The following is a 24139-nucleotide window of genomic DNA, read 5'->3' as shown; positions in this document are numbered from 1 at the left end:
TAAAAAGTCACATTAGTAATCTTTGATGTCAAAGTTTATACATGATACGTACAACACGATATGGCGATAGGTAATTTTAATAGGCAATCGTAGAAGAATTAAGAGAAGACGTGCTAAATTAGCTCTCTGATATTCAAACACGTTTTGTGCATAGGCGTATGATTACATATAATATTTGAATAGAGCTAACAGAATAACATCCAAGCATGATATATGGGGAGAGGAGGACATGTTATAATGTGAATAGGAAATTAAGTTGCACAGGATAATGATAACATCACGAATAATCCGGTAACACGATCTTCTTAGGCCACGAGGAATCTTACTATGATTGAAAAATGTAAGCTTTTGTTGACACTCACTAATTTTGCATTACAAACAATATGGAATGAATGTCGTTAATAATGTATGTTCTTGTGACATTATGCCAATCAATAATAACAACACTGGATTAAGTACAGATTGTGCATGAAGGTATTTATACCTCCATGGTTTGTGGTATAGAAGAGCAACCGATCGCTTGCGTTTTACATTATATGGAAATTTCGTGTATTGTTTATTACGGATATAATGTATCATTATCGGATATATATTTATATAATAAAGTAAAATTGTTTAAACAAAGTATAGAGTTCCTGTTCACGAAACACATTTTAAATATACATGAGGATGATGTAAACTTGACGAAGTCCAAATTCTTTACAGTAATTGTCTTTCTCTTCCAAATAAAATTAATAAATGACTATAGATTGGGCGGATGCGCTAAAGAGAAGGCTCGCAAAATAAACAATCATTACAAGTATAGATAAAGAAAACAATAATATGATGCATGATAAATAATCTTCGAGAGTGTGTAAATATCTTTAAAAAACATTAGTAAACTGGTTATTGCATTGAATGTCTTCATATAGAGGCAACAAATTAGCAATTGTATACTTTTAAAGTTATTCATGGATTATGACCATAAAATGTCCATTAATGCATTGGTGCATGAGGGTATGTTTCTGTTAATTTCCGTGTGGTTCAGTTACTTATCATCTTTATTTGGATAGATAGATGATCAAACATGTATTGAGCTTATGTACGATGCGTTCTCAACGCAGATGGCCTCTCAATGTTGTGTATTGTTTAGACCAGTAGACTGCCAAATAAGATTTTAAAGAGATTTGGATGATCGCTTTCGAGTGGTAAATGACCGACCAACAGTGTTATCAAAAGTGACTGCCGGGAGATGAACAAACCACCCTTAAGTTTAAGGGAGTTTCATCAAACAGTTAACTGAACGTGAAATATCCTACTAATACAAACAAATTAAACAATTTATTAAATTGGTACATGGTCAATCAAGTTGAAAAGAATATGGCATAATTTGAATCTCCTTTGATATATACCGACACAATATTCACATTATGATTTCAACTACCCTTAACCAGCATTTTTTGTTTGCTTTTGTAATTCAACACTGATTATGCACAACTATATTAATGATTTGTATGGTCTCGGTTATTATGTTAAATTACAAATAACTTTTAACTGAAAGACATGAATCTGTTACAAAACTGTACCATTATGTCTAGGCTATGACACAATCGAAACACTGATTTCATGGTAGAATACAAGTTGTGCTGAAACAGCATTGCCTTGTACCAAGGAAGAGTGAAGTGTAATTTCACTCTTACCTGCCTGTACTGTACTATAATAATAATTTTTTTGGCGTGATTAGTTGTTTACGTTACAGGGAAACAGAAATATGAATATGAATGTGTTTTCAATGTACTGTTTTACTACACTAAATAATAATAAACGACAGAAGCGGATTTAGTGAAATGTCAACAATGAACGATGAACTGCCATAGAATGTTAATACTGTAATACACATTATAATGCGACTATCTTCTTGTATTCTGTTAGGTCTATCACTGTCTCAGATTTATGTTCTTTATTCCTGAAATATCATACTACTGTACTTATATTATCAAAACAATAGAACTATTAGATAAATACCTATTATATGCATTATATAAACAATGTTAATAATATTACGTATGTTGTGTGTTCAATCAGAGGGCAATGCCCAGAATTCTTTGAGAAAACCGACGCATTACGAATAATCAGGATTTACGGTAATACTTGGTTTAATCTAGTCAATGCTTAAGAAATTAGTATTAGGCCTACTTTATTGCCAGTTTTAATGATTCTCGCGCTGTAAACTGTACTTCGTTTATTATACATTTTGTTTATTAGCTGTATGACTTTATTCGAGTGTATGACATTACATTTTATGATTATGTTTCCGTTACTACTCATGACTATAATTATTACTGATTTTGCTAATAATACTCTCTTTTTTTAAAACCAAGCATTGGCCATGTTAACAGGACATACATATTACATACATGCTGTTTACCACGATCGGTAATTCTACTTATCATATATCATGGACATATACATAGGTCCATGATATTATACAAATAATTAATGTTTATGAGTTGGATTGTGAGACTATTTCATTAGTTGAAAAATTGACTGCTCTATTCTTAACGAAGCGGAGACGAGTGCTCCGAATTTACACGCAGCAGAGACCGGGCGCACACAACAAGTCGATATCCCAACGCGATCAGTCAACAACGTCACGTGGCAGAAATTATCAAATTCCGAATTCATGTTTCCATCTTCCAAATCCCAATACGCATGCGTATAAGCTGCCGCTTTCGATTCGCTTTAGGTAGGGCTAATTCTAAAATGACACGTGATACGTAATTAACTAATCAGATTGCAAGAATACATTCAGGTGTGTTACAACATATCTTATGAATAAAGGACGCCTTGAAACTTTCATCCGTCGGGCTGGTAAAATGATTGGTCTGGCATTACCAATGTGCACCTAGAACACCTCCAGAAAGATTTTGAACGCATTGAGTCGGATGCCTCTAATCCTCTCCACAAAGTGATCATAGACCAACTTAATCCAAGTGGTAGATTGAGGCTCCTCAGTGTAAAAACAAATCGATATGCCAAATCCTTTATTCCCTCCGGTATCATCCAGTACAACAGAAAGTCAAGAAGATAATTTTATCTTGTATTTTTGATGTTTTTATATGAATGGTTTTATGCTATATTTGTTTTTATTGTGTTTTCTTGTTATTATGACGAGCAATGAATTTCCTTTTTGAGGATCAATAAAAGTTATCTTATCTTATCTTATCTTATCTTATCTTATTTCAAATTATAACTAATTGTTTTCTCTATTTTGTAATATTTTTTTTAACTTTAGAAACTTTTTCGAAATTGCTTCCTTTACTGTTGGTGTGTGTGGGTGTGTGTGTATGTCTGTTGATCTATATGTGTATGTGTAGTTATATGTTTACATTTATATATATATATATAAGTATATAATCTTCTTACATGGCTTCCCAACATACAAGTTTCAATTGGATTTTTGTTTCCAATTGATCGATACTTTTTTTGCCTCTTTTATTTTGTATATAACTGAATCATCTTTTTTTTATACATTATGATTTACTGTATTATATATCTAAAAAAAAATATTTATATATAAAATATCAGAAATTATAGTTATAATGTTTTTTACTCAAATATGAATGAAAGAAATAAATGTTTATTTGAATTTGAACATACTTTATTGAATGAATATGAAAGACAAAAGCAAATAAGTTATCATTGAATATTTCAAAAACAAATTATATTTATTTTAATATTAATAAAAAAAGTAACAAACAGCTAACAGAGCAATTATATATCAATGGCAACCAAATAAAGAGAACAGAAAACTTAAAATTTCTTGGAGTCACTATTGACTCGGAACTAAATTGGAAACCTCACATAACATATTTAACTAAAATAATCTCGAGAAACGTTGGAATTTTAAGTAAATTGAAGTACATACTTCCTTTAAACATCTTATTTTCCCTGTATAATACTCTTATTTTACCCTATTTATCATACTGCAATGTTGCTTGGGCTACAACTGTAGATAAATTTACTGGATGCTGCCCCTGGACAGGTTCTGATAACACGAAAATTAATTCTCTCTTTAAATTACAAAAAAGGCTATCAGAATCTGTTCGGGAGCACCTCCAAAATCTCATACCAAACCACTTTTTTATTCTCTCAATACTTTAAATATATTTGATATAAATAAACTCCAAACAGCTTTATTCATGTTCCGCCTAAATCATAATAAATTACCAACTCAATTTTACTCCTATTTTCAAAATTTTAATCATTCTTACAACACCAGATCTTCAACTGCAAAAAATCTAATATACGAAAAGCATACCATATTACTTAGAAGAACAACATCTTTTATTTACAATGGACCGTATATATGGAACAACTTACCGCTCAATCTAAAAGCAATAACCATCATAAATACATTTAAAACAAAATACAAACAAACACTTATTTCAAACTATTTAGAACATTAGTAATTCACAATTGCCTTAAGACTGTTTTTTTTTTCTTTTTTGTGCCTTTTTGTTTAATTTTATTTGTCAATTTGACGAAAGAAAGAAGTTTGTTTTTGTTCTCTCACTTAAATTAAATAATTAAATATATTAATTATCTGGAGGACCAAACTTAAAGCCTTGGCTTAATGCGTCCTCCTCACACAATTGTTATTAATTTATGTTACTGTTCTATTGTATTGTATTGTGTGAAACAATAAACTTGAAACTTGAAACTTGAAACAAAACATGATTAGCCAGATTTATAATAGAAACCGAATCGGGGAAAGAGGGATTTGGAAAACTACAACTATGAGGCAATGCAATCGGTTGAAAAGCAGAACCCTGAGGCCTAGTTAATAGTATACTGCGATGATTATTGTCAGTGCTGCTGATGTAAGGTTGTAAGGTTGTAAAATGTCACTCCATTCTAAGAAAGAGGTTACATATTATACCATTCTAGTTGACGGTACGATTATCCTGCAGAGGAGGGACGAGGTTACATATCATACCATTCTAGTTGACGGTACGATTATCCTACAGAGGAGGGACGAGGTTACATCATACTATTCTAGTTGACGGTACGATTATCCTGCAGAGGAGGGACGAGGTTACATATCATACCATTCTAGTTGACGGTACGATTATCCTGCAGAGGAGGGACGAGGTTGCATATCATACCATTCTAGTTGACGGTACGATTATCCTACAGAGGAGGGACGAGGTTACATCATACTATTCTAGTTGACGGTACGATTATCCTGCAGAGGAGAGACGAGGTTACATATCATACCATTCTAGTTGACGGTACGATTATCCTACAGAGGAGGGACGAGGTTACATCATACTATTCTAGTTGACGGTACGATTATCCTGCAGAGAAGGGACCAATTTATCTCTACTTTTCACTCTACTGTACTACTTGTTAATAAATTCAAATTTGACCAAAAACTAATTAGATCATCTATATCTCTGGTTGGACGTGATTCTATTATTATTAATCTCTAGAAAGAGCAAGATAATAAATACAGTCTCATAATTTATTACAATCTGAGATTAGTAATTTTTTCTATATAATGTAGGCTATTAAAACTGACTGTACGTTTGGAAAAAGAGATTCAATTAACTCAGAGCCGTCGAAACGGACGGGCAGATTGAACGAAATTATGCTAATATCTAAACAAGATTTGGTAATTAGTCGAAGGTGTTTGATTTTAGATTTGCTTTTGGCCATGCCTCAGATTCGATAATACCCAATAATTGGATTTAATGTAATATTTGATGATTGGGTAAAATACGGGTAATAATTACACGCCTTTATCCTTTTATGGAGCAGACTAATATTAAATAATTAATTTATTCATTCATCAGTTTGAATGAAAAAACGTTTAAATAATTAATTATGTTTACTCTGAGATATACAAAAACAGATAAATGAAAAACTAACAAAAACAATTACTAAGTCAAAAAACTCTCGTACGGATACTGACAAGTCAGTGCCCAATGGCAAAATACGAAACAGATGATGGACCGGTAACGTCACTCTACCGCTATGTAACACCTCAAAAACATTATGCATGGGATGAGTAGACTCTTGCAATATAGAATGTGTTTTCCTAATTAATCGGTTTTCAAAAACCGATTTAATAGAACTTTGCTCAGTTCCAATGACACGTGACGCATACCGACTTAGCAACACGTTGTAGATCTGAATTATCTTTACTAATTGTGGCCCTTGTGAACCAAAAAACAAAACTAATCATTCTAAATAACAATAATAACCATCTTTATTTTAAATGAAAATTGACATTGTATTGTTGTTTTATACGTCACGAGGTGAGTGGTGGTATTCCAGTCATGTTAGATCTGTAATCCACATGTTCCAAGTCATTTTGTTCTTCTCGCTCTGATAATCACGCTCATGATATTGATAAATACAATCAACCTCTTTTTAAAGATGTTTGTTGTATAGCAAGAATCATTATACATAAATAATGTTCCAAGTACAAAAAATTATCTTCTCAAATTTTGATTAAAAAATTTCAAGCATAGATTGTAATTAAAAATGGTATTTCCAACACAAAACATTATAATATTTATTTCAAACTGATACAATCAAATGGTACTATAGTCAAATTATTGCTTCACTGAAACATGCATAAATAAGTAAATTAAAGTTTATTTATTAATAATTGATTAATTCTAAAGTATTATTAGTGCACATTATTGTCTGTGTACACTTGGTGACGTTATTTGAGATTCTATTTTGTAAGTATGTAAATGATTTTGATAGTAGCATGAGACGTCGCGGACGCGATACACGACCGCGTTACAATCACGCTGCTTTCCACATAATGCTATAACGTACGCACAACGCAAATGAGTTGACCAATCACAAGTGGCATGATGATTTATCGTGACGTGATTGGTCAAATTGCATCCCTGCGTTTAGAGCTCTATCATGGGATCTCCAATATAGGGAGAAAAAGTGTGACGCCACGTTTCCTGGCTACCGACTGCACTTAGATAAATTTCGTTTTTACATAGAGTTGATCATCTTGCTTTATTTTACTACGTTACTACTGTTGAATATTTTTCTGATAATATATCGTAAGTTCACTTTCAGTTTATAATCGCAATGTTCGACAAATAGCATTTTGAATGTCGTGTTACATCACGACATCAGAGGTAGCCGTGTGCGGTCGTTCTTAGCCACCTATAGCAGCGACATTTTGCCGATCACTATGACTCTAGTTTATTCTTCAAAACTAGTAAAATTCAACATTTTACCTAACATATTGAAAACTCAAACTTCAATAAGCAATACATTATAAATAAATATATAGTAAACTGAAAGTTAGAAATGTATATTGATTCGCACATTTCCATAAACAAACGCAAAAATACTGCTAGTATAAACTCGTCGCCAAAGAAAGAGGCCTAAAAAGTGCTTATAACACGAAATTTAAAATGCTATTTTATTAACATTGCGATTATAAACTGAAAGAAAAAAAGTAGTAACGTAGTAAAATAAAGCAAGCTGAACAATTCTAAATTATGTAAAAACAAAATATATCGGGATGTACGAAAAAGCGGTGTTAAATCAATGCGTTAGAATAGGACAAGACGGTCGACCGAACTTTGTTTGTACCCAGCGCAGTCGGAAACGTGACGTCATCACTTTTCTCCATATTGGAGAAGGATTGAGAACCTCATCCAAGCTCATGAATGCACGCTCTATTTCGCTGTAAATAAACGAGGAAATATGCATTTTAGATATAACAACCAATATAACAATAGAATCGTTATCTAGAAGAGGAACGATAATTAACGATCCTTTTGATATAAACCAAACCGTTGCCTACACAACAGGAGATACATAGAACTATAATAAATAAGTCAAGTTTTCAATGTATCTGTTACACAGTTTAATTATAAACGTTCGGCACTTAGGAACCTTTTAAATGAAATTGTATAGCCACTATTTAAAAATACGGTCAATAATTGAATTGATGAAGCACAATCGTCGCTTGAATAACACAAAAAATAATTTGATTATAATAAAGACGCTACTGAGTCGAAACCCAACAAATAAACTCATTGTATAGATAATTTAAAAACCATGTATTGTATCGTCTGATAGCTAAAACGTTTGTATAATAAACAATCTGCCCAGGGCTACAACAATCTTTCCCAGCCACCAGAAATAACGTTTCTCCAATATTGTATAACGCTATTGATAAACACCAATAGGACTTTTCTCCACATATTTTGGATCGCATTAAAAAGGATTTTTTTTTCAAATGTGGTTGTCATCCACCGATTAGGTAAATCATATGTATATAATACGGTAATAATAATAATAATAATGTCTTATAGGCCTAATTATAATATGCATATAATGGATTTTTGTATTTAATTTTTGTGGTAAACAAAGCGAGTACATTAGTGCATGGTCGTCATTTACCGATCAAAGAATTAATAACTGTAGAATCCAACAAACCATTAAATAGCCTATGATCAAAGTTCATAAATATAGTGCCGCCTCATTTCATGCTTCACACTACTGCAACACAACACATAGAACTAATTTACTTTTAAGTGCTATATTTTGCAAGACGATTTCGATGGAAATATATATCACAATTATATAATGGGTTGAATGTACACACTGGGTTGAAAAGAGTTTAGCTGAGACACAGGCCTCGATACATCGTTATGATTATAGTAAGGTACATCATGGAAGTATGAAAGTATTATATGTAAGCCTACCGACGTCGACATTCATGAAATAACATAATGTTGTGTGAATGGATATACTTATAACTCAAAGGTATAAAAACCTGCTAATATTTACTTCACGATGTAGTACGCTAAACAGCGAGAAAAAAAAAACACATTTATGAACATAATAAACGGTTTTGGTTAAATTGTCATTGATTAATATGATGCACATTAAACAAGAGCACCTAATCCCACAAGGCTGTTAATGACTAAAGGCAATTATGCAAAACTCTTCTATTAATTGTGCTTAGTAAAATAAACTTCAACGAAACGAACCAAAAGATTGATTTTATTCAAAATGTAAGATGCTATCTGCATCATCAAACTTTTACCAAGCAATATAATCTATTCGAGGTCAATAGAGCATAAATGATTACAGTCATCTTGACAACTCAGAGTTCTATAATACTGTAATCAATATCAATGTATTTCTTTAATTCCACCGCTTGATTAATTTGTATTGACAATTTAAAAAATATTATTATTTTTTACCATAGGCCCTAATTTTATACAATTAAAATACTTTAGTTTAAGCAAACAAGAAGAAGAAGGCATGTATGATAAAAACAAAGGTCATGGATAAAATAAAAACAACTTTTTATAAATTCATTAAATTGAAAAAGTTTTACCAAAAAGCGTTTAATACAATGTTATTGTAAGGTCAATGAGACACGTGAGCTCATTGACATGAATTTCTTTCTTTATTTCCAACACGAGTTTCTGATTATTAATAAATTAAACATTAACAATAATATTGTTGACACATCATTCTGGTGTAAAAAATAAATAAAAATAATTCAATTTGAATTAGTTCTTCCATCCGTGCTTGTATGAGGAAGTTGTTTATAGTTTCTCTTCTTGCCATACGAGAAGAACCTCGTAACGGTTTTAGACTGTACAAAAGCATCGCTTTTATGTTGTTCTACTTTATGCTGTTTTAGAATATATCATTATTCCATTTTAAAACCATGCCATCTTCAATATATTAGAGTAAGTTCACTGATATCCAAGATTGTATTTGAGGTTCAAGCACTGGGTATACTATATGAGTGGCATCAAAGTTGATTGCAATATAAACTATTCAAAAGAGACTCAGTTTAATTGATACAAAGTATAGAACAGCAATTTATGCATTGCTATGTTGTTTAGTTAAAGAAATCTAATATTTAAATGTTTAGTTACCACTTGGACACAGTTGTAATGAGCTGTAGGCGCAACGCAAGTGATTTGACCAATCACAAACGGCTGTTCGGATGCGCGATTACGTCCTTGCTTTTACGTCCAGGTTGGAATGCTTGATTCCCACTAGAGACTCAACACGAAAGGAACGCAACGTATAAGAACAATCCAAAGCGATGGATTTTTTTTCGAACTGTCGCTTGGATTGGTCAATACGCTTGCGTTGCGTTTACGTCCTTGCGTTGTATCCTAGTGGGAACAAAGCTAAACCAATAATTTACAGAATTGAATGTATGCAATGACATGACACCGCCTACTGTCTTGTGTAAGGTACAGCAGCTGAGACCAGTAAAAGTATAATAGTGTTAGCACACAGCAGGAAATAAAAACATCAATTGCCTATGATTTTAATTATTTTTTGGGCCATAGTGTGAATTGTTTATTTAATTTATAGAGTAATTGATAGTTATATATATACTACAGAAATATCAAACAAGTAGAATCTATGCATTACAACAGTTGCTGGCATTTAAAACGAGTACAGCACAAACGAGGGCGATCAGTAAAAATATAAAAAAAGAAAGAATCGTGATAAATATCAACCTTACAGTTTCACGTATTATAGTATAATGGCCTAAAATTATTAAAATAATAATGGAGTCTTCCGTGACCACATATCTATCTGTAAGTAACATGTGTTAAAGGTCCGTCGTGTAGTTTTGTCGTTACAGCCTAAAATTGTGGCCCAGAACTAGGATCTAGTGGCCGTATTCACCTATCATGACACTAGGCTAAGAGAAACACTTACCCATACCCAATTTAAGTGAAATACTTAAAGATGTATTGTCCCTTGAAACAAAAAAATGAAGGTCAAAATATTCTAAATTTAAAATGGCCATATCAAAGTAATATTAAAGTTATTCACTTTAATTTTAAAATTCGAGCCAAAAACAACAAGTTTACGTAAATTAACAGTTAAATTAATTTGATTACATTTCGTCAAGAAAATCTTCGCGAGCAAAAGTAAACAAAGATTTTAAACCACGAGTATGCATTATGCATGATGCTAATTAGGATTGTTTACAACTCGTCACGGTTGAGAATGTGTTCTCACACAGGTCGCGAGGAAGTTTTATGATTATGCATACAGAGTAGCTAAACAAGCGCGTTGCATTATGAGATATGTTTTGATTGAAAACTTTGACTGGAAGTCAAAGTTATTTTAGTGAACAAAAAAATGCCTGTATTTCAGTTAAATGATTTTTTTTTTCGACTAATTTTTGGTGAAAGTTAATAACTATTATGATACTTCAAAATGACCGACTTTTTTTTTAAATTTTTTTATTTTTATTTTTTTGGAATTTGTCAAAGGGACAATACATCTTTAATATATAAGGAAAATATCTCACAGTAAGTGTGATTGGTAAATACGGCCACCGGTTCAGATTTCCTCCTGCCCCCTTCCAACATTTAATGGAGTCGTCTGTGACCATATATATATATATATTGATTAAATTTGGTAAAGATCCGTCATTTAGTTTTGACGTTATCCTGCTAACAGATAAACACACATTCAAATATCTCAGACAAAAATATAACCCCCTATGACGGAGGTATAAATATCACACAGTGTTCAATAATGATTCCGAGTAAATAGACATTTACCTTATATTTAAACCTACAGTATTTAACTGGTATTTTACATTAGAGTATGGTATAGTTTTAGACCTAAAATGCAAGTTAATTCGTACTTATATTTTAAAGTCTACGATAGTTAGTCTAATTAGTATCAGGTTATGTATTCAATTAATATTTTCATCATAATATATATATATAAATAAATCATACTGTAAGTTATAGAAACAGTGCTCATATTCGGAACATGATCTCATAATCGCGTCGAGCATAGCTCATTGGCGACAGTTCCATAATACCATATATGGCTCTTTGGTCTAGTGGTATGATACTCGCCCTGTAAGCGAGAGGTTGCAGGTTCGAATCCCGCCAGAGACATTTTTTCATACAACTAAAAAATACGGAACTGTCGCCAATGAGCTATGCTCGACGCAATTATGAGATCATGTTCCGAATATGAGCACTGTTTCTATAACTTACAGTATGATTTATATATAATTTACACAGTGCTACCCAACACAATTGCTATATATATACACTGATGAAGGGCTAGTGTTGCCCGAAAGCTCTGCTAACTTTTCTGGCTGTTTTACTTCTCGTTTTGATTTAGCTTTTCGCTTTTATTTTGTATCTCCATTGAGATCCAGCCACTGATACCCACAGCATTGTAATTTTTCAGTAAATTGCCTTTGCACTGATGAAGGGCTAGTGTTGCCCGAAAACTCTGCTAACTTTTCTGGCTGTTTTACTTCTCGTTTTGATTTAGCTTTTCGCTTTTATTTTGTATCTCCATTGAGATCCAGCCACTGATACCCACAGCGTTGCCATTTTTTCAGTAATTTGCCTTTGGATTTAAAATAAAATAAGCAAAAAACTAAATCAAAAGTAAAACAGCCAGAAAAAATAGCAGAGGTTTCGGGCAAGGTTAGACCTTTTATCAGAGCAACATAATATACATTTTCTAGAATGAAATAATATTTAGAAAGATGATTAAAAGTATTGAACATAATATTTAATAATTTACGAGCCCCCTGTAGAAATGTTTGAAATTTAAGAGCCATTGATCATTCAATAATTCGTATTTTTATTCGAATATAACAATAGTAATGTGAGAAAGAGAGGAATGATGGCGCATTGATATTCATAGGCGGTCATAAATAGACACGATAAAACACAATTCATACATGTGTACAATACAGTGTTAAAACTATCAATCATAACTTATACAATCATCCCCTCTGTGTTCACAATCGCCCTACTTCGTCTGCTCGTTCTGTCGTGCTAAGCATTTTCAGGCAAAACTAACACTAACGTTGTTTCTAAATATTCCCTTTATCAACATAGTAGTTAAAAATGTCAATGTTTTAGCGCGAAGTTATAGATTCGTAGATAGATTAGTTTTCTGCTTTATTACGTTACTATTTCCGAACCCAGTTGGTTTGGAGTCCAGGACTTGAATCTTCCTTTAGGCCTACTTCCGTTCGAAGTTGTAAACATTATTTTGTATCAAAATGGAATAATGTATTGTGATAGTTATAGCTTTGTGTGGGAAGGTCGGGTGAAAATGACCGATGGTAATTGTGAATATGTTTAAAGAAACTATATTGATTGTAAAACGTGAGTAGAGGTTAGGGAACAACTATTCGTTAAACAGTGGCGAGTGAAGGCAGAGAGCATTTAAGGTTTTTATCTCATGAGCATTATTAAAAAAATAGCATTTACAATAAACTATGCTTCTTGGAATATTACTACAGTTGTTCAGCGATATGTAGAAGATTAGAAAACATTATTCGACAACTATAAGAACGATCAGAGAAGAGTCTAAATGAAGAATTCAAAATCGAAATCTTTCAACATTAAATTATCCATCGTGCATTCACACTTGTTCTGTTTTAACGAACGGATGACGGCGCCAGTGACAGTGTAAACGCGTCTAATGAAAGGTATAGATATGCCTATGGGATCCGATACATATGTAAACGCATCTAATGTAAACGCGTCTAATGAAAGGTATACATATGCCTATGGGATCCGATACATATGTAAACGCATCTAATGTAAACGCGTCTAATGAAAGGGATATGCCTATGGGATCCGATACATATTATTCGAGGTTTTTTATTCAATAAAGCTAAAATTTACATTGTAGCCAAAGGCTAAATTGTGTAAATTGTTTTCAAAATATTACATATATAAAAAAAAAAATGTACACGGGTCTAATGAAAGGTATATATATGCCTATGGGATCTGACACATGTTATGTAAACGCGTCTGATGAAAGGTATAGATATGCCTATGGGATCCGATACATATGTAAACGGGTCTAATGAAAGGTATACGCCTATGGGACCCGATACATTTGTAAACAAGTCTAATGAAAGGGATACATATGTAAACGCGTCTAATGAAAGGTATAGATATGCCTATGGGATCCGATACATATGTAAACGCGTCTAATGAAAGGTATACGCCTATGGGACCCGATAAATTTGTAAACAAGTCTAATGAAAGGGATACATATGTAAACGCGTCTAATGAAAGGTATAGATATGCCTATGGGATCCGATACATATGTAAACGCGTCTAATGAAAGGTATACGCCTATGGGACCCGATACATTTAATCTAATTAAAGGGATACATATGTAAACGCGTCTAATGAAAGGTATAGATAGATAGGCCTATGCCTATGGGATCCGCTACATTTGTATATAAGAATATTTAATTGCTAATTATTAGATTTTACGACATGCTGGTTAATTGTTATTTCATTATAACTGTCAGTTGGCCTCCATGACATCAATGAAAGGGATATGCATATGGGATCCGATACATATGTCAACGCGTCTAATGAAAGGTATACGCCTATAGGACCCGATAAATTTGTAAACAAGTCTACTGAAAGGGATACATATGTAAACGAGTCTAATGAAAGGTATAGATAGATAGATATACCTATGGGATCCGATACATTTTGTAAACGCGTCAAATGAAAGGGATATGCCTATGGGATCCGATACATATGTAAACGCGTCTAATGAAAGAGATATACCTATGGGACCCGATAAATTTAATCTAATGAAAGGGATACATATGTAAACGCGTCTAATGAAAGGTAGCCTATAGATATGCCTATGGGATCCGATACATTTTGTAAACGGGTCTAATGAAAGGTATACGCCTATGGGACCCGATAAATTTAATCTAATGAAAGGGATACATATGTAAACGCGTCTAATGAAAGGTATAGATAGATAGGCCTATGCCTATGGGATCCGCTACATTTGTATATAAGAATATTTAATTGCTAATTATTAGATTTTACGACATGCTGGTTAATTTTTATTTCATCATAACTGTGAGTTGGCCTCCATAACATCAACAATGATGATCACCCGCAACATTATTATTGTTTATTGTCATATTATCTTCATAATCATTTATGTTTATCATCACACATCTGAACATCAAATTACAAATTTGAATTATAGATGTTTCGTTATAACGTATATCGATCGCCAAACTGATAATATACATAACGATTATCATGAATGTAATAAATCGCTATTAGGAATGATATATGCATACACACTGTCGACGACTATCGTGATGTGATTTATTCATAAATCTACAGTACAGTTAAACAGGGGCCAATGGGTTCAAATTAACCTCCGCTTTTTAAAATAAATCTTTATACAGAAGGTACTACCATGGCGTGGAGTTAAGTCGATGCCCTTACTTTCTAGAAGGTACAACCATGACGTGGAGTTAAGTCGATGCCTTTACTTTCTAGAAGGTACTACCATGGCGTGGAGTTAAGTCGATGCCCTTACTTTCTAGAAGGTACTACCATGGCGTGGAGTTAAGTCGATTCCCTTACTTTCTAGAAGGTACTACCATGGCGTGGAGTTAAGTCGATTCCCTTACTTTCTAGAAGGTACAACCATGGCGTGGAGTTAAGTCGATTCCCTTAATTTCTAGAAGGTACAACCATAGCGTGGAGTTAAGTCGATTCCCTTACTTTCTAGAAGGTACAACCATAGCGTGGAGTTAAGTCGATTCCCTTAATTTCTAGAAGGTACAACCATGGCGTGGAGTTAAGTCGATTCCCTTACTTTCTAGAAGGTACTACCATAGCGTGGAGTTAAGTCGATGCCCTTACTTTCTAGAAGGTACAACCATAGCGTGGAGTTTAGTCGATGCCCTTAATTTCTAGGCAACATGTATCCAGCTGAGCACCTACTGATTGTAATTTTCAGACATCAAGTGGAGTAAAGTCCTTCACTGTCTAACCAACTGAGCATCTATTAGGTCTGATTATCATACACGAAATGAATTGTTTTACATTTAACTTTAATTGAAATCTATACAAGAAAGTTATTTACAGCAAAGCGACACGCACGGAGTTAATTTAGGGTATATGTATGTACTACACCTAATTTAGAGAATATCAACATACTATTTTTAAACATCTTTATCCTTGTATTTAATATGCGTTGAGGCTTGCTTATGCGATAAACTATTAATATGTTTACATCTTTTCGATTTGAATACCTTATGGATGATACCCTATGACTAAAACATTTTCAATCAATCAATCTGCAGATGCTTATAAATTCAAATAGTCCGTCACAGCGCCTATCTTACTGCATGAAAATAGCTAGATCACACTAGGTCGACACCTGGATCAACTTAACGCCATTCAGATTCAATTTAATTTAAATAATTTTACGATTAAAAGTCTAAATTGATGATGGTAGAACCGATAGTTATTATGGTATAGAGATGAATTAACAAAATGTATTAGTCTGAAACGCTTAACTAATTCCTAGTTCGTCATTTGTCCCAAATTCATTAACATGATTGAAATTTTAGTTACCCACTTATTCTGTTTATAGTATCTTTTCTCATTCCGTTTGTATACACCACACAAATGAAGTATAGGCCTAATCGTCATTAGGCCTAATTAACTGTTTTCTGCCGACGTTTTGCCGGGAATTCCAAAATATTTTTTTTTACTTGAGAACCGATAAGATAATTCAGTATGTATACACAGTTTTGAAACGATCGTTAAAGCTGGCATCGTTTACTGTCAAATATCACAAATTACCTGACATACGGAGAATATTCCGTTTGTTTAAACGAGATGGACATTATTCCGGTGGGTTCACGCAACTTAAAACACCCAAAGTCCCGAAAGTATAATTATATAGGCATCTCTATATCAACGTTATTGGGTCTCTTTTAGAATTAAGTCAGCGTGTTACAACCGCTAATGTAGAAAACGCCAGCTAATGTCGAAACAACCGTTAATGTAGAACAATCCACCGCTAATGTAGTAAAACCTCCAGCTTATGTAGAAACACCAAAAGCTTATGTAGTAAATAAAATCAACACCAGCTAACGTAGAAACAGTCAACAGCTTATGTAGTAACGACAATTGCCTCCCAGCTTATGTAGTTACTATCGCCAGCTAATGTAGAAAATGTTATATATTTTACAAAAAATGTCTAAATCATGTGCAAATGCATCGATCTATCGCTATTAGCTATCAGTCTTTCCACCTCTCGTAAGAAAAACGACCACACATCGTAAGCAACCATCTCTGTTAAGGGACCGCTTTACATAATCGACCATCCACCTCTCGTAAGGGATCACCTCCTCTCATAAGGGACTGCTTCTCATAATCGACAACTTCTCGTAAGGGACTACCTCTCTTAACGATCACACCTCTCGTAAGTGACCACCTCTTTTAAGGGACCACGACTTCTTCATCTCTATTACACAGGACCGTTTCTCATAATTGACTCTCTCCCGTCACAATGACCTCTCGTAAGTGGTAGGTGACGACTCTATAAGTACCACCTATCTTAACGACCACACCTCTCGTCAGTGACGACGCTTTTAAGGGATCACCACCTCTATTAAAGGACCGCTTCTCATAATCGACCATCTTTCGTCACAACCCCCTTCCGAAAATGACCACCTAGATTGAACGACCACCGTCTCTGTTAAGGAACCACTTCTCACAATCGACCATGGTCGTTCAATAAAGGCGGTCACTTTCGAGAGGTGGTTGTAATGGGAGAGATGGTCGATTATGAGAAACGGTCGTTTAATATTAAGAACGAGGTCATGGTGCTTAAAAGAGGTGGTAATTTACGAGAGGTGTGGTCGTTAAAAGAAGTGGTCGCTTACGAGAGGTGTTCGAATATGAGAAGCGGTCCCTTAAACAGAGATGGTTACTTACGATGTGTGGTCGTTTTAGAAAGTTTGTTGCTTACGCGAGGTGGAAAGACTGATCGATGCATTTGCACATGATTTAGCGATTTCTGTAAAATATAGCCTATAACATTTTCAACATTAGCTGGCGATAGTAACTACATAAGCTGGGAGGCAATTTTCTACATTAATAGTTGTTTCGACATTAGCTGGCGTTTTCTACATTAGCGGTTGTAACACAGCGCATCAGTGCTTATGTTATAACATTATCCATGCTAGCATGCTCTCTATTGAAAAACTATAATCCGCTCCTAACTGAATTAGGCTTATTTTGCTCTATCACCATTTTAATCTTATATTATATTCACACACAAGATCAAACCTGAATATGTGAACTGGAAGACAAATGCAGGCTATGGGTTCAAATACACGGAGATACCTGTTCGGTCAGTTAGAACGCTTAATTACCGTATGTGAAGCCTTAGTCGTACTACACTAATTACTTTTCCGCTTTATGACACTGTATCGACAATATAAGGCATTGCCATTCTCTAACTTGTGTTGATACGTATATGCTTGAACGAATGCCAATGTCCTCCTTGTCTAAACCTATTGAGTTCATATTAAAGCGACGGACGCCAAATGTTATAAATCAATGTTTCGAAATCCTTAATGAATCTAGCTTAATTTTCAATTTATTCACGCAAGATATTGATATACGCAATTTTGAACGGACACACCAATTTATTTTAACTGACCGAATAACCGTTATCAAACGTTTTGTTGACAGAATCTCAACAATAAATCGAATGATACCACATCGATTAATTCTCTGTGTAGTTCGACAGATTAAAATCAACATATAAAAGGTTTTTTACTACAGCTAATTACTACGATACGCTGCGTTATGTAGTTAACTTCAGTTTCAATTAGATGCAGTATAACGCGAATTGTTATTGTAATAAAATATAGTTTACACCAGCAACTAGACAATGGCTCCAACTAGTATCGTAATATCATATCGTGCAAACTAATTAACAATTAATATTAAATTGATTTTAAGAACATGTTTGCTGTTTTTAGTTTCTCTAAAATATTCAAGTTATATTCTTGATTTGCCTATTCTTCAATGAAAAACCGATGTCCTATTGAGCTGAATATATCAAGAAAATCCTCCTAATATGCTAAGTTGCTTACCATATCGTTTTTAAGAAGTTTGTCTACTGTTATCAGATACGTATTATTATACGTTCAAATATACATTAAGAGGTGGAATAAACATAAACGTGCGAATGTTGGACAGAGAGCAAACATGTAAGTGAGTGACCAAATTACCCTCACGTTTAGAATACGCAACCAAGAAGAGAGATCTGGAAAGCGACATGGCTAATTGCCGTATTTATTGACAATTTCGTCTCGAATGTAGCCACAATTGATCTCTGATGTAGATTTACTCTCTCTCAAGTTGTTTACTCAGTCAGTTTAAATGCATCGATGATTTATACAGATATTGCAATGTAAGCGTTCATTCGATGTAAGAATTGCACAGCACAATGGCTCTCTGAAACTAAAGTGAGGAAGATTAGACAACGTGACGTCACATGTGCTAGGACAGGTTGAATCAACACAGTAAACTCATTATGCTGATACACTTATATCAATAATTTGTTTTACGCTATTGTATGACATGGTGATTATTCGTAATCAAATCAGTTATTGAGAAAAAAAATCATAATAATTAATAATAACATTAATACACTCTTAGTTACTCTTATCACTATATGATATGTATATTGTACACTAAAACCTTATTACTTAAGATGTATCAAATTCAATTTCATGATATGCAACGTATGGCAAACACCAATTTAATTGCTTCAGGTATATCACATAATGATGTTGTTTTGAAAACCCTTAAGTGTTTAATGCACAGAATACCAGTAAATTAAGTACTGTACGTTGTGTTTTGAGTATTCGGTGAAAACATGTCAGGTTTTCAAAACAGAAATGTGGTCGATCAAAAAGTCCATGTTCACATAGTAACGTGATGCTACTATTTTATTTCGTCAAATCATCCTTTATTAAAAAAAAATACACAAGATGTAAGAGACATCCCAGGTCACAGCTTGGAGGAACAAGTATATTGCAGGGGAAAACAAGACAAAAATTACAAAAGAAGAAGGAAAATTGTAGAAAACACATCCAAAAGGCATAACATTCGGGTTTAAAGATGATGGACTTTATATGGAAACATGCCAGCATTTGAAATAAAGATAATATAAATATTATAAATAAAATAAATAATAAATACCAAGTTGATGTACAGAATTAGAACTAATTGTTAAAATAAAGACGTTACATTAAGTAATTCTGATGTGGACTAATATGGAAACCTATTATTGTTGAAATAAAGGCGATACTTAAGTTGATATACAACCACTGACCGACTATTAAACATAAACTGATGTATCACAAGACCATGGGAAATAAGATGACTTAAGTTGCCATACCAACCATGACTATATTAAGCGAAACATGCTAAAATTAGTGAATTTATGATGATCTGATCGTGATTTAGAGAATACAAAACGTGGTATTCAACTGTAGCAAAGGAATTGGTATTAAAAACAGTATACAATAAAGAAAAAGTAAATACAGGTATAAACGAATGGGGATGGGGATAAAAATGTAACACCCGAACGAACTGCGCGCGCATTAGTCGTGCAATTTATGAGGGGAGATTGAGGACAATGTTTAGGATAGGAGTGCTATTAGAAATATTGTTTTCAAACTGCAATTCAAGTTATTTATGAGACACTTTTCATTACTCTAAAATCGATGATGGCTATTTTAACATCCTTAATGTCTAACCTTACAAATGTAAGGATGAGAGTAAAGGCATTTTTACAACAACATAAGTAGAGTGACAGTGGCATTAAACAGTAATTACAAACGACTTCAACAAAAGAAAAGAGCCAGAGATCACAATGTATCAATAATGCAACTTGAATTTTAAGAGCATGTCATCCACAGGAAGTCTTACGTTACAGTATTAGTTGTTCTTAAGAAATGGTACTTGCGGACGTTGATGTTACAAGCTGTCAGTAAAATTTACAGTTGCATTAACAATCGATCATCTACAAGATTTATACTAACCGACATGTTAACAGCGTAAGGATAAAACGAAAACGAGGTATCAGTCAAAATAGTGTTTGGTATTTATTGTAATAGTTTAAACAAAAACTAGATTTATATCTGTAGTGATTTACAGATGGAACAAATAGAACCATTAAGTCGGATGTCTTCCATTTTTAACACGATTGATCAAGCCACACACACTGTAGATAAAATGAACTATGAAAATATAAACTATACAGAAATATCGGTAAACGGATTTACCGATGCTATTGCATTTTGACTGGACGGAAAATATAGATTGCTTGCTGGTTTCCTAAATACAGCCTTGTAATTTACAAAAGTATAATGATTTCAGTTTTTGATAATTACATGCATTAACTAGTAACATTGGTTTAATTAAAGATGCAATGAAAGCATTTTCAGGTATAGTAACTTGATATTCCGTAGAATTACAAGGGTGTGTAACTAATTTCAGGGATATTACCATTAATGAGAACTCCATTATTATGCATTAATCATAATTACCTTTTACTGAGATAATTTAAAGCTAAATTATGGATTGTACTAATGATTTACAGAACAATATCAACAACTGTTGCAACATTTAACAATTGTTAAAACTGGATTTTGCGGATTTGGCCAGCTGCAGGAGTAGTTGTCAATGTTAATTCAGATACATTCTCGGATAAAAAACCGTTAAGACAGCTTTAATAAGCATAATGGAATTATTCTCTCCCCCTTCGTATTTTTTTGAAAGATTTTTTTTAATGATTGAATTGCGTACGTAGGCTTGCAGAATATGCAAATCCAACTTGATTTAACCACGAAGTCGGAAGTTTACTTTTTGTGCAGTTCAGAGTTCCTATTTTGCTTATACGTCTCTTATAGTAGAATACATTATTCATCCTCGATGAATTCGTATATTTAGTGTTTTTCAGCTGTAAGTAGATAGTATTACATATTTAAGTATGATTTAATATGCCAATGTTGTGCTATTCGCCGGACGGTTGCATATTCACACAAGAATACCCAGTAGTAATGCATTGATGTTATTTGCATTGTTACCTATCTGATTTATGATAGGATGAACCTGCATTATTCATTGTGAAGGGGAATGCGTTTATAATTGTTTTGTCAGATTCTGTTGAAGTAGCAAGATATGATAATGCCAACATAAACGAGGGCATAGATTATACTGTGACAGGTGGCAGAATGCTCACATGTGCAGCAAATGCCGCTCACAATGTTTTTACACGATACGCAGTTGAATAATTAAATATTGTCTACTATATGATTTGAGATTTGTGTTGCTTTAGGCCTATAATATTATTTTTATCTCTATGTTTTTGCATTTTTCAGTAATTTCTCTTGGAATTGATATTACGGTTTATAGCCCTAATATTACACATGTTGCCTATACTGTAAAACAACAATTGAATTATATTATGTTTATATATTATAGGGAGATACAAAAAAATGTCAAGACTTTATTTTATAATCAATTATAAAAAACGCTATAAGTTTGTCAATGAAGCAGAAATTGATTTAAAAAAAATCCCTTTTAATGAAATAAATATTTCTGGTATGCAATATCGTTATACTATAATATTATATATCTGTACTGAGTCAACCGTGACCTATTTATACGGTAACTATGTGTACTTATTTTATCTCACGATTTCTTAAGAAAGGCCAATCTGTGACTGTTCACGTACACTGTCATTGACATACACGCTGGCCTCCAGTCTAGAGAGACATCAACAACCATAGTTATTACATTCTAGAAACACTCTGTTCCGTTTATCTGATTCATAAAACGTGCACGTTATGTAAAAACAGCGTACTTCGGTGGAAATAAAACAACTGCTGTTGGACAATAAAACAAAGACATGACTTCAACAAGAATGTTACTATCAACTGGACTTGCTAAGCACATCTTCTGGTTGTTTTAGCCTACTAATGTATAATGACTACGTGAACATGGACTGAAACATTAATAATGTGAACTTACTTTACCCACGTTATCGCTTTACTTAAATCTGATCCTTTTTGTCATCTATTTTTTTGTGTCTATCTATAAAAAACACAAATCACTGTGAATCTACGGATGCTAAAATAATGACATGCAATATAATAATCAGTGGTAATGTAAACACAGTAAAGTAAGATGAATGACAAAGATGAACATTGGTGAATGATAAACAAAACACACACGACTCATCAGATCTCCAAATTTAATTACACTTTACTGTATAAACTACCTGTATATACGGATCTATATTGATGATGGATCGAGGGACACATGGAAGCGAACACGGCTGGGGTACACAAGTGTGTTTTATGGAACATTTTACACACATTAATGGATATGACAAGATCGTTGCCATAAACAAAGTACTCGATACTAAAACGACAATGGCGTCTCAAATAATAGTTGCCAATGGCCTCTTTCACACATTGGTAGGCCTTCTACAATTTACGTACAGTAAAACGGCACGAATTTAAAACCTAATCAATTTATTGGCCTTTAATCGAATTGGTTAGTATAAATTGATTGTGTTTGTATACCAGACTGCCTGCTAGGGTTGGTAAAAAGTATTTGGCACTCATGGCGTTTCACAACGCCGACTGGAATACTAACGAGAAAATACAATAACTGGAGAATAGTGGCAAGAGGTGGGATTATTTAGAATGATAATATTGTTGGATTATACTATTCACACAACATGGGTTAAACTTAGGTCTAATTTAAACCAATATAATTAGATTAATACTGTACAATTATTGTTAGCGTCCGAAATGTCCGTACAGTAATCAGTAAATATAGGCTACTACAATATCAACCGAATTAACCGTTACTGTAAACATACATTTTCTGTGTTTACATGGTGATCTTTATTCATGTAGGCCTACTACTAACCATGTTCAACATCTCTATATTGTATATATATATACAGTAAAATACATGATGCATGACGAAGAAATAGTGTTTTGATTTTAGATTTCGGTATTTAAAAAAAATTAGAGATTGCTAGAGCGTGTCTAGAAATCGGGGTTTATAACTTGATTTGCAAGAATGAGTAAATATATTTTATTCCATAGTTATATTCCAACAATTAACACAATTTCACCATTTCATCCAAACAAACAACTCGCGCACCGTCAACATGACAATATTATCCAATTTGTTGGGATGTTCAAATGTCTACGGGTACT

At 33.3% G+C, this 24139-nt stretch overlaps 1 protein-coding gene across 2 annotated transcripts in view; it reads right to left on the bottom strand.

Annotated features, from left to right (window-relative positions):
• The window catches only part of LOC140039958 (atrial natriuretic peptide receptor 1-like), a 207977-nt gene that overhangs the window by 158495 nt on the left and 25343 nt on the right, over window positions 1-24139 (bottom strand). The window lies entirely within an intron of this gene.

This window comes from Antedon mediterranea, chromosome 2, assembly GCF_964355755.1.
Source record: "Antedon mediterranea chromosome 2, ecAntMedi1.1, whole genome shotgun sequence".
Lineage (NCBI taxonomy): Eukaryota > Metazoa > Echinodermata > Crinoidea > Comatulida > Antedonidae > Antedon > Antedon mediterranea.
This window is presented reverse-complemented; position numbering and strand designations above follow the sequence as displayed.